This window comes from Peromyscus eremicus, chromosome 8a (assembly GCF_949786415.1).
Source record: "Peromyscus eremicus chromosome 8a, PerEre_H2_v1, whole genome shotgun sequence".
NCBI classification, from domain to species: domain Eukaryota; kingdom Metazoa; phylum Chordata; class Mammalia; order Rodentia; family Cricetidae; genus Peromyscus; species Peromyscus eremicus.
In genome coordinates this window covers 91,473,153-91,485,629 of record NC_081423.1, presented here as the reverse complement: position 1 = coordinate 91,485,629, position 12,477 = coordinate 91,473,153, and the positions used below count along the sequence as shown (strand labels likewise).

Genomic DNA, 12,477 nt, shown 5'->3' with positions numbered 1-12,477 from the left:
CACTGTCAGAAAATACAAGAGCTATAAGATGTTAAGAAAAGCCTATAATATAAAAATTACTGGCACATAATGACAGGGCAGGGGCTACAGCTCAGTGGTAGAGCGCTTGTCTGGCACTCTCCAGGCTCTGGGTTCAGTTGCAACACCACAAGAGAAAAGTGAGTTAGAAAGAAAATGTCATTATGAATTCATAATTTAAAAAAAATCTATTGCCAACTTACTAGCAACTGATAGAAAGAAGCATTACTTTCCCCTCCCATCAAAACAGCAAACATACCCTCTCCCAGCCTTTGTTTTCAATACCATCCCACATTAAGAGAATCACATCTCTTGGGAGAAATACCTAATTCCTGGTTTGAGATAATTTGGGCATCAGCAGAATAAGTACATGCTTGGGAGACATAGTTCACTGGTACAGTGCTGGCCCAGCATGCACAACTCCTGGGGTTGGATCTCCATCAACAGACTCACACACATACATACATACACACACACACACACACACACACACACACACACACTCATGCACGCATGCACACAGGCATACAGGCATACACACAGTCACACCAAGTCATTTCTTACCATTGGAAGAGAATTTGATACCAATTCCACATTCTAAACATTCCTAATTAAAGGCAAATAATTAAACACATGCCCTGATGGACCCACAGCCTCGGCCAGGTGACGAGGGAGAACACTCTTTTGCATCAAGTAGCTCACACCAAAAGCACAGCAGCCTTGGGAAATGACCATGTCTACAACGTCCCCTAAAAAATAACTGGTGACCAATGGACACGGGTGGTCACTCTGTCACTCTCTGTCACCCTCTGGTCATTTATGAATTGGACAGGACTGGCAATTAGCTCCCTATGAAGGGATTAGATTCAGTGTCACTAATCATTTGCCCGCGACCTTTTATGACTCCTGATGGGATGAAAGATGAAGTGTATAAAAGAAAGGACTCTGCCCAAAACACTCAACCTGAATCTAATCAGACTTCTGAATCTAATTTCCAGGGTACAGGAAATCCAGCTACGAGGACAAGAGTCAACTAGGTCACAAGGAAACAAACAAATCAGTGCTCTGGAGTTGTGACACAAGGGGTCCAGCCACTCCAAAGAGCCCGGGGGGGGGGGGGGGGGGGACTGGGACTGGGGGTGGGCAACAGTCTCCATGACAAGAAACCAAAGAGAGAAGCAAATGCAGTGATCTCACTTCAAATACACTTAACAGCACATTTGAGGAGGGAAGGAAATTCTAATGTGAAGTGGATTTCAGATGTGAGGGAATTACTGACCATTTTTAGTGTAATAATGGCACTATGGGCATGTGAAAGAACACTTCTTAAAAGATAGATTTATTGCATGTGTACCAGTGTTTTGCTTGCGTGTACATCTGTATGTACTGCTTCTGTGCTGTGCCTGCAGCAGCCAGAAGGCAACATCAGATCCCCTGGAACTAGAGTTCCAGACGGTTGTGAATCACCATGTGGGTGCTAGGAACCAAAGCTGGGTCTCTGCAAGAACAACAGGTGTTCTCAACCCAAGCCAACTCTCCATGCCCAACATTATTATCTAAAGAGACACATACTATGCTATTGGCAACGAAGGGGGATGTTTTCATCCTTCAACGATTCAGAGAGTGTATTTACAGGTAGAGCTGTAAATGTAAACAAAACAGCAAAATGCTTCAGATGGATCAGTATTTTGGTATTTATTTTACTCTTCTTTCGTGTTTCTGTGCTTAACATTTTTTAATGAAAATTTGTTTTAGCCATGGAGATCTGAGTCTAGAATGACTATGGCAGCAACAGAGGGTTTGTGGGGCCCTGCTGAAGGGAGGGAAAGATGGCTTAAAGGGTAGTGTCATCTCCAGGCCTCATAGTGTCCAGATTGTAAAGACCTCAGCAACCTAGCATGGAAGGGAAGCTGAGGCTGGGTGAGGTGAAGGGCTGGCCCAAAGTGGAGGCTGAATGTGGCATTGAAACATCTCGACGTGGGGGGCTGGGGAGATGACTCCATGGGTAAAATGTTTGCAGGGGTGTGGTGGTCCACATCAGTAATCCCAGTTCTCAGGAAACACGACAAGGAAGTCCTGGGGGGGTCACTGGCCTCTTGACCTAGCCAAACCAGCAACCTCCAGGTTCAGTGACAGAGTCTGACTCAAAAGCCAAAGTGTGGAGCTGTGGTTATATATTTGAACTCACAGAGATCCAGACAGATCTCTGCCTCCCGAGTGTTAGGATTAAAGGCGTGTGCCACCACTGCCTGGCATCTACGTTTAATCTAGTGGCTTGTTCTGTTCTCTTATCTTCAGGCAAATTTTATTAGAGTACACAATATATCACCACATAGAGCTACAGAGGAAGACATCCGACATCAACCCACACTTCCCACACACACATGCATAGGTATGTGCATCCATACACATATGTACACATCTGCATAACACACACACACAAAGAAACAGGATGGGCATCACTTACATAGGTAGCCTCTCTCTCTGGCTGCCAGGACCCCCAAGTAAGCTGAAACCTGAGTCCCTGATGTTTTCATACTCCTTGAGTATACCCATGGAGACGCCACCTGACTAGCTAAAGCAAACAGGACTCAGCATCCCTGCCCTTCACCATGACCTTGACATTTGGAGAGACAGTGGCCCAGGAGGGCAAACGAGTTCTTCATACCACTAGTGTGGACTCCTTTCTTCTTTTCCTTTCCTTGTTGCCTTTATTTCTTTATTGCATTTTTATTTATTATTTATTTTGCACTCAGGATGGAGCACAGGTATACCACGACAACGTGTGGAAGTCAGAAGCAGTCTTTGTCTTCCACTACGTAGGTCCCGGGATTGGGGTTATTGAACTCAGGTTATCAGACTTGGTGATAAGCTACTTTATTCACTGACCCATTGAGGAGTTCCTGCAGGTATCATACAGGGAAGCCAACCCCACGAAGAGGGAAGAATGAAAACCTGGTGCAGAGTGACTTTGTCAACCTGGATCAGACTTCAGGGAGTCTAATGACAGGCGGTTTATTCCCAGTGTATTTAAGCCCAGTACAATATGGAAAAAAGTTTCCTGGTGTGATACAATCCTCATTGTACAAGAAAGCGCTAACTATATTGAAACCCAACTTGGGGTACATGTCATTTCTTCCAAGAAGATGGTTCTAGAGACAGGTTGTCTGTACTAGCTTGAGGGCCTAAGGGTCTGTCCTGGTCTCAGTCATACAGCTAGCACAGAGGTCATTTGAGCTATTAGCCACTTCTGGTTCTGGCTGTGGGAGCTTGGCGGAGCCCCTGGCTATCAGGGTCATTTAGATTTCTAGCCAGTTGTGGAATAATCTTTGACATATCTCTATTTAAATATATATATATATATGTATATATATATATATATATATATATATAGTTTTTTTTCGAGACAGGGTTTCTCTGTGTAGCTTTGGTGCCTGTCCTGGATCTCGCTCTGTAGACCAGGCCGGCCTCAAACTCACAGATCCGCCTGCCTCTGCGTCCCTAGTGCTGGGATTAAAGGCGTGCGCCACCACCGCCTGGCATATTTTTTTTAACATTACACACACACACACACACACACACACACACACACACACATATATATGTGGGTTCTAGAGATAAAACTCAAGCACATTATCAGTTGAGTTTTATTATCTCCCCAGCCTGAAATTATTTCTTTTTTTTTTTTTTTTTTTTTTTTTTTGGTGACAAACAGCAAAGAAGGGACATCCTCAGTGAGCAGGGAACCACGCTGTGAGATCCCAAGCCTGCTGGTCAGGAAGCTCATTCCAGTCCTAAAGCTCCGCTCTTGGCAGCAGGCCATTGATACCTCCTCTGATCTTCCCTGTGACAGACAGAATGAGGACAGGGATGGTGCCTGTGCCTACGCACACTGCCAGGTTTACACAACCTGGGTGAGGCTCTCCCTCCGGATCTTCCAGGAGATCCTGGGTTCATAGCTAGGGAACTCCACCCTGCCAGCACTTCCCTTCTGTCCCCTCGGTCTCCTGGAGGCTCAGGAAAATGTATTTGTGGCCTTCCTTCCCCTGTATCCAGGTGCCTGGGGTATCATTCCCAAGCATGGGTTTATTCCAAACAATTCCAGCAGCCAGACATATTGGGATCACAGGGCTCAAACTCCTGAGGGCAACCTTGGATGCTGATGCTGCAGGCAGCTATCAAGAGCTGCGCTAGTCATTCCAAACAGCTCCATCCATGACTCACAACTTTATTTCTAAACAAGCCTCCATTCTTCCTTTCCTCTTGAGACTGAAGCACAAGGACTCTCCTAGCTCACACTCCAAGTGATCCTCATTCTCATAACCCTCACCTCGAATGCTTACAAAACACCTATTATAACCCCGGGCACTTTTCCAAGTACTTCACACACATTAAGCCATAAGCATCTGTTGCCCTTGGGTTTATTCTGTCTTGAATATGTAGTTCTGAATGGAATGGCCCAAGCTTACTAATGCCGCTTCCACATCCAACACGGTAGGACCAGCCGCACCGTTTGCAGTGCCCAGGGGAAAATGAAGAAGCAGAGTCCCACTAACCCATTTCAACATGATGGCCACAAGGAATAGGATCCAGAGAGGCTTCTAAGCGTAAGCCTCTATGCACCTGCCCGGACCACATGCCTCCAAAGTCAGTGCTGCCCCAGAGCATCTGATGAAGCCCCAGTTGGTCCTCAGCCCTCTGGGCTTCCCAGAGCCAGAGAGACATGGCTGTTGGTCCTGAGGCTCCAGACAGTTCTTCCACTGGACCAGTGGTTGTCTCCTTTGCCCTCCTCTACAAGAATGCCTGGCTCTTTCTGAGATGTGTCCCGGCATGCCTGGTCCTCCTCTCTAATCTTCCCTATCTCAGGAAACATCACCACCTCTCACCCAGTAGCTCAAGTCAAAGTATCATCTGAACCTGGCACACCTGAAACCCAGCACTCAGGAGGTGGAGGGAAGAGGGTGTCCGATTCAAGACTAGCTATACAGTGAGTTCTAGGAAAAGCTTGGGTTTCATAGCAAGACCCTGCCTCAAAATAAAACAACAAACAAAACCATAATCTCCCCCTCCCTCTCCCTATTCCTTCTCCCCAGCATACCGTATCAGTTCTGTTTGCAAAGTCTGGGTTAGCTTTCTGTTGCTGTGATAAACACCATGACCGACAGCTACTTAGGGAGGAGAGGGTTTATTTCATCTTAAGAATCCCGGGTCACAATCCATCACCAACAGATGTCAGGGCAGGAAGTCAAGGCAGGAACCTGGAGGCAGAAACTGAAGCAGAAACCACAGAGGTAGTGTGGTTGGTACTGGCTTGCTCCCCATGACTGGCTGAACCTGCTTTTTGATACACCCAGGGCCACCTGCCCAGGGACAGCGCTGCCAATAGTATGTTGGACGCTCCCACATCAATCATTAATCAAAAATGCCCCCACAGACTTGCCTACAGACCAATCTGGAGGCATTTTCTCAATTGAGCTGCCCTCTTCCCAGATGACCCTGATTTACCAGCACATAAATCTAGCCTTCTGTCTCCATCTGTCTCCAAAAGGACTTCTGCTTCATCCTACCCTGCCTCCCAGGACCACCATGTTGTGTAACTCTAGTGAGTTCCATACACACTATGCTCTGGCATTGAATAGTACATAGCTAACCCAGCCCTGCTTCCCCACTCCTGATTCTGGTCTCTAGTCCCTCCCCACGTCCACTCCATTTTCTGAGGGATAGCCAAAGTGATCTTGAAAAGCATTTAGCAGCTAACAGTAGTTCTTGCCTGGAAACCCTCTATTTTTTGTTTTTTTTTTGGGGGGGGGGAGGTGTTTATTTGTTTGTTTGTTTGTTTTTATAATCAAAGTAAATCTAAAGTCATTATGATGGTCTGCAGGCCCTCTATAACCTTCCCAACCAGGAAGCTGAACAGACAGGTCATATGAGCTACAAGTTTCCTGAGAAAGCCTCCAGGGCAGCCAGGTGGGGTCCAGAGCAACTGAAGTGCCAAGGTGGCATCCTATATTCTAGGGAGCACAGTCCCCTCCAGCACACAATAGAGAGAGCCCTTGGGGATGGATGGAGAGCTTTAAGAAAGAAACCACAGCCTTTCCAAATGACGAAATAAAATGAGTCCAATGTAAGGAGAATCAAGAAGAAGAAACAGGAGGCTGAGGCTAAAAGCATCCACAAACAAAGCTGGATGCAGATCAGAGTCAGCCCCTGCTAACACGAGGCTAGACAGGGGCTTGCTCTAAAAGTCTCTCTTGGTCCAGACAACGAGTGTTGCCAGACCTCCCTCACCGGGTTACACAAGATTCAAAGAGATGAAGCACGTAACACAATTAGCAGGCACACAGCAGGCCTTCGAAACTCATGGTGTCAATTGGTAACACTAGTCAAATGTGGAGAGAAAGAACATTCCAGCATGGGGTAAGGAGAGGAGGCAGACGTGAGCAGGGAATGCATGAGCGAGTGAAATTCAGGAGTAAATGGCACTTGGCCGCTGGCGATCCTGCACCAGCCTCGTGTCCCTGCTACATGTTAGCCTCAGTGTGCAGAGAACCCACGCTGCCCTCATTCCAAACTCCCCAGTCCACCTCCTTAATCAACCCCTAGAAACTGAGGCATTTTTGTAGCTGAAGTTTTCCTGTGTCCCAGCCTGCTGGAGGTCAGGATAAATCTCTCCCACTCTTGTTGTCCCCCAGTTAAACACACAGAGGCTTATATTAATTATAACTGCATGGCCATGGCTCAAGCTTTTTGCTGGCTAGCTCTTATATCTTAAATTAGCCTAGAACTATTGATCTATATATTGCCACATGTTCCCTGGCCTTACCTATGTCCCATTACATGTTGCTCCTTGGGTGACTCACTGGCATCTCCCCCTCCCCACGCCACCTTCTTCCTGTCTCTCTCTTTTAATCTCCCGCCTGCCTCTAAGCTGCCTTGCCATAGGCCAAACGGCTTTATTTATCAACCAATCAGAGCAACACAAATTCACAGCATACAGAAAGACATTCCCCCATCACATTACCTTCTAGTGTACAAATCTTTCTTTTTGAGACAGGGTCTCTCTGTGTGGCCCTGGCTGGCCTGGAACTCACTATGTGGTTAAGAATGGTCTCAGACTCAGAGAGATGCCCACCTCTGCCTCTCAAGGCATGAACTACACCACCACACCTGGCTGTGTACACGACTTTTAAAAACTAGTGGTGGCCGGGCGGTGGTGGCGCACGCCTTTAATCCCAGCACTCGGGAGGCAGAGCCAGGCGGATCTCTGTGAGTTCGAGGCCAGCCTGGACTACCAAGTGAGTTCCAGGAAAGGCGCAAAGCTACACAGAGAAACCCTGTCTCGAAAAACCAAAAAAAAAAAAGGAAAAAACAAAAAAAAAAAAAAAAAAAGTTTGCCGGGCGGTGGTGGCGCACGCCTTTAATCCCAGCACTCGGGAGGCAGAGCCAGGTGGATCTCTGTGAGTTCGAGGCCAGCCTGGGCTACCAAGTGAGTCCCAGGAAAGGCGCAAAGCTACACAGAGAAACCCTGTCTCGAAAAACCAAAAAAAAAAAAAAAAAACTAGTGGTGGTGGTGGTGGTGGTGGTGGTGGTGGTGGTAGTGATGGTGCAAGCGTGTGTGTGTGTGTGTGTGTGTGTGTGTGTGTGTGTGTGTGTGTGTGTGTGTGTGTGTTTGAGAGAGAGAGAGAGAGAGAGAGAGAGAGAGAGAGAGAGAGAGAGAGAGAAAGGGAGAGAGGACAATTTGTGGAGTTGGCTATCATTCCACCATTATGAGTTCCAGGGATTGAATTTCGGTAATCAAGCTTTCTTAGTAAGTGCCTTTGCCCATTGAGCTCTCCCTCCTGGCCTGTAAATCACTCCTTGACTCTTCATTTCCAGTGCTGCCGTCCAAAACCAACATGGCCCCTGTCCCCCACAACCCACATGGCCACTGTCCCCGATTCCAGTCAAACTCAAATCCATTTTAGCACACTAACCAGATATTGAATCCCTGGCCCCTACCTCTTCGGTGACTGACATCTGCTTACTCATCAGAACCCACTGTGCTCTGCCTCAACCTACCTTCTCAGACTTCTGAGCCCGCACTGCCTGCTACAAGTTAGGTGGTATCCTTCGACAAAAACACACTGAGAGCTGGGGAGATAGCTCGCTCAGGGAGGTGGCACACAACAGCCAGGGCAGGGTAGCATGTACAAGGAATCCCCGACCTGCGGGAGTGGAAATGGGAGAATCTCTGGGCATCACCAAGTCTAGTCAAACGAGTGAACCCCAGCTCCCCATGAAAGACTCAAGAAAAGTAAAGTGGTGTTGCATGAATTTTAAAAAGTCTTATTAATAAGAACAAACCTGGAGCCAGGTATTGGGGTAAATGCTGGAAGATCAGAGAAGCAGAACAAGCCACAGCCACCTCACCTTGCCAGTTCCTCAGCTGATCTTGTTTCCTCAGACTGGAAGCTTCCGAGTCCTCATCCAAGTGAATCTCAGCTGAACTGCTGCTCAAAAGCCTGAAGCTTAGCCAGCTCTAGTTCCTTGTCCTCATGCCTTATATACCTTTCTGCTTTCTGCCATCACTTCCTAGGATTCAAAGCGTGAGTCACCATGCCTGGCTGTTTCCAGTGTGGCTTTAAACTCACAGAGATCCGAATGGATCTCTGCCTCCCAAGTGATAGAATTAAAGGTGTGTGTGCCACCATTTTCTGGCCTCTATGTGGCTGTTCTGTTCTCTGACCCCAGATAAGTTTATTAGGGTGCACAATATTTTGGGGAAACACAATATCACATTTCCCCTTTTTTGTCTAAAATTTTAAAAATAGCTTATAACTAATACAAGAAATATTATAACCAATAAGTATATATAATATAAACAGTCACGAATTACATTAATGATGTCTAGTCCATTAACTTTTGACAGATTCAGACAAAAAACTCCATTATATATATTAACAATGTCCAGTCCATTACTTATCCTATGTAAAACAAATAGTTCCTTCTTAAAAGTAGATTCAATAATCTCCCTTTTTATCTTATCATATCCATATTCTCTCTTTTTTCTTTTCATAATAGATTCAATAATCTACCTTTCGTTATTTTTATATCTTCCCCTTTTTCTTTTTAGAGTAGATTCAATGATCTACCCATTTATCCTATTAATTTTATCTTTTTTCTCAGAGTAGATTCAATGATCTACCTCATATCTATATTCTCTTTTTTCTTTTTCTTTTTCTTTTCAAACAAAAACCCTGAATCTAATCTTCTTGTTCAGTTTTTTCCTGACCATTAACAATTAACAACTTGTAACCAACCATCATAAACAATGACAATATCCATAACTCATTAAACAAGCAACCCCCCCCCACCTCTTGGGAATGTGGGCGTTGTTTTACTGCTTTCTGGGGGTGAAGACATCTTTATGGGATCCTGAAAAGAAAATTTTGGGGTTAATTGTCAAGTCCTGGGAGAGGTAGTTGTATCATTTGTCTAGTATCTTCATAATGGGAAAATGTAGGGCTTGTCTCAAGTCATTGCTCAAGTTCTCTGTGAATCTGGATCATCTCAGCTAGCCATCTTGAAACTGTCCTGAACAGTTTGTAGTCCAAAGTTGACCTTTCCGTGGTGTTAATCATCTTAATGGCTTTACCATAGTCCTTGTGGAATCATTGTTGTGGGGTCCCATCATCCTTTTGAAGATTTCAAAGTTGCTGTTAGGCATGGTCATGGTTCCCTGAAGATTTGTGTGTGTGTGTGTGTGCCTCCTCTGTGGTTTGGAGGAATCACAGTCTGATAAATGTCTGTCTCTCGGAACCATGAGTGTTCTTCCCTAGAAGAGAAAATCTTCACAGCAATTTCTCCCCACCATTTGTCTTGCCAAACTTTTCCAAACTGCGCCAATGTCTACGGTTTCCAGCTACTCAAAAGCATTAAAGGGACAAATACCCAGCAGGGTTAGAGGCCCAGACCTATGGTCTCAGCTACTATGAAGACTACAGAGGATTGCAGTCCAAGACCTGCCAGGGCAGCAGTGAGACCTTGTCCTGTTTTGTTTTGTTTTTCCAGACAGGATTTCTCTGTATAGCCCTGGCTGTCCTGGAACTGCTGGGATTAAAGGCATGGGGCACTGTGCCCGGGCAAGACCTTGTCTTAAAAAGCAAAAGGAAGGGGCAGGGGACAGAGCTCAGCGGTGGGGCACTTGCCTAGCATGCACAAAGCCTGGCTCTGACACCCAGCACTGGCGTAAACTGGCTGTGATGGAGTACACCTGCCTGTGATCTTAGCATGTGGGAGGTGAAGGCCAGAGGATGAGAGGTTTAAGGACATCCTTGGCTACACAGTGAGTTCAAGGCTAGCCTGAACTACATGAGACTGTGTTTCAGAACTAAAGAGTGCTCACTTCAGCAGCACACAGACTAAAACTGAAACAACATGGAGAAGATAAGTATGGCCCTGCAGCAAGGATGATATGAAATTTGTGAAGGATTCTATATTTTTGCAATAACTAAATTGTGGAATTGATTTAGGTATCTAAACCAGGCAGTGGTGGCGCACACCTTTAATCCCACCACTCGTGTGGCAGAGGCAGGCAGATATCTGAGTTCAAGGCCAGCCTGGTCTACAGAGCTACTTCCAAGACAGCCAAGGCTATGCAAAGAAACCCTGTCCCAAAGGTATCCAATAAGACAGGCACAATAAGGAAAATGTGCTGGAAAATGGACACAATGGAATGTTTTTGTTGTTATTCAGTCAGAAAGGAGAACAAAGTTATATTTGCAGGAAAATGGACACAATTGAAAATAACCACATTAAGTGAATCCAGCCAATCACAGAAACACAAACAAAAGGTTCCTAGAAATGAGAGTGAGGGGGGAGATGAGAGAGGGGGGAAGAGAGGGGGAGGGAGGAAGAGAGAGAGAGAGTTTGGAGGACAAACTGGACTATGAAAGGAAAAGGAGGCTGTGAAGGAAATAGGTTCAGCATATCATATATACACATATGAAAACTTAAAAAACTATAATACACTTTTTAAAAGGACAAATGGATGAAATAATGACTCGGCTCACCCCTCTTCTTGCCCTTTCAGATTCCTAGCTACCCACACAGACCTATTGTCGTTACATTCTTTGCTTGTACCAGGAGAGTTAGCGATGACTTCGGGAGCCTATGACCCGTCTTCACAGCTCTTTCTAGCTGAGGTACACACTCATCTGTCACCATCTGCACCAAGGCCATTAGAGTCATGAGTGGCGTTTTACTGTGGCACACCTACCTCCATGTGACTCCTACGGATCTGCTGTATCTGTTCTCTGCCCCACCACCATGGACACACTGTGGCCTCAGGATCTTCCCAGGAGCTAATAGAGCAGCATGACCTCCTCTGACCTTGCTGAGCCCAGGTCCCAAACAGAGTTATTCAGAATCCAAACTTGAGGTCAAATGTGGTTGCTCCTGCTGTTGGGAGACTGAAGCAAGAGGTGTGCCTTTAGTTCAATGCCAGCCTGGGCTACATAGTGAATTCCAGGCTAGCCTGGACTACAGAATGATATCTTGTCTCAAAATAAAATACAATAAAGCTACACCTGGGATTTTCTGCATCAGGACGGGAAATAACTTCTTTCTCCAATGATTCTCAGCACAGAAGGATGTAGCTATGTTTCCTGTCTCATGGAGGTGCTTGAGAGAGAATGGGCGAGCTGAAACAGCATCTCTCCATGGCCAACCAAGTCCTTGAGCTGAGCCTATAGTCCTTTGGTTCTTGGACTGACTGTGCTGGATTTCTGCCACAGTTGTCGAGTCCTGGGAACTACACTGTCAATAATGGAGGACGGGGACCTGGAAATATGGGGGGTCCATGACAAACCCCTGCCCTCAAGTAGCTGGTGGCTCACTGAGGAAGGTCGGCAGCTCTTCTGTGGGAGAACAGCAAGCACAAGACATTCTGACAGTAGGTGTACCAGGAAACAGTCCTCAAAGGAAGTTATGTGCATGGAGCCGGAAGTTTTGCTCAGCAGTAGGACGCTTGCTTGGCATGCACAAGGCCCAGAGTTCAGTCCTAAGCACTAAAAGTGAAATTTGGCATTAAAGTTTGTCTTATAATAAAAATAGCCACCATTTACATCTTATCTATGCAGTGATGCCCTGCATGAAGATATGCACACCATGGTGGTTCTAATAACAGTACAGTAAATACAAACACAGGATGACGAATTTCACTCTTGTTTATTCCAAGATGTTGAGACAAGGTCTTGCTATGTAGTCCAGGCTGATCTTGAGCTCACGAGGTAGCTAGAGATGTTGTGGTGGGGTGTGTGGTGGTGGTGGTGGTGATGTGTGGTTGTGGTGGTGATGTGGTAGTGCTGTGTGGTGGTAGTGTAATGGTGTGGTGGTAGTATGGTGGTGGTGGTGTGTAGGTAATGGTAGTGGTGGTGTGTGGAGGTGGTGTGTAGGTAGTGGTAGTGGTGGTGTGTGGAG

The 12,477-nt window shown here is 46.1% G+C and overlaps 1 protein-coding gene and 1 non-coding gene across 2 annotated transcripts in view; one reads left to right on the top strand and one right to left on the bottom strand.

Moving 5' to 3' along the window:
• Nucleotides 1–12,477, bottom strand: part of Arsg (arylsulfatase G) — a 135,895-nt gene that overhangs the window by 61,182 nt on the left and 62,236 nt on the right. The gene's annotated exons all lie outside the window — the stretch shown is intronic.
• Nucleotides 10,395–10,500, top strand: LOC131918105 (U6 spliceosomal RNA). Its single transcript, XR_009380852.1, has one exon. It is a non-coding gene; the product is annotated as a U6 spliceosomal RNA (small nuclear RNA).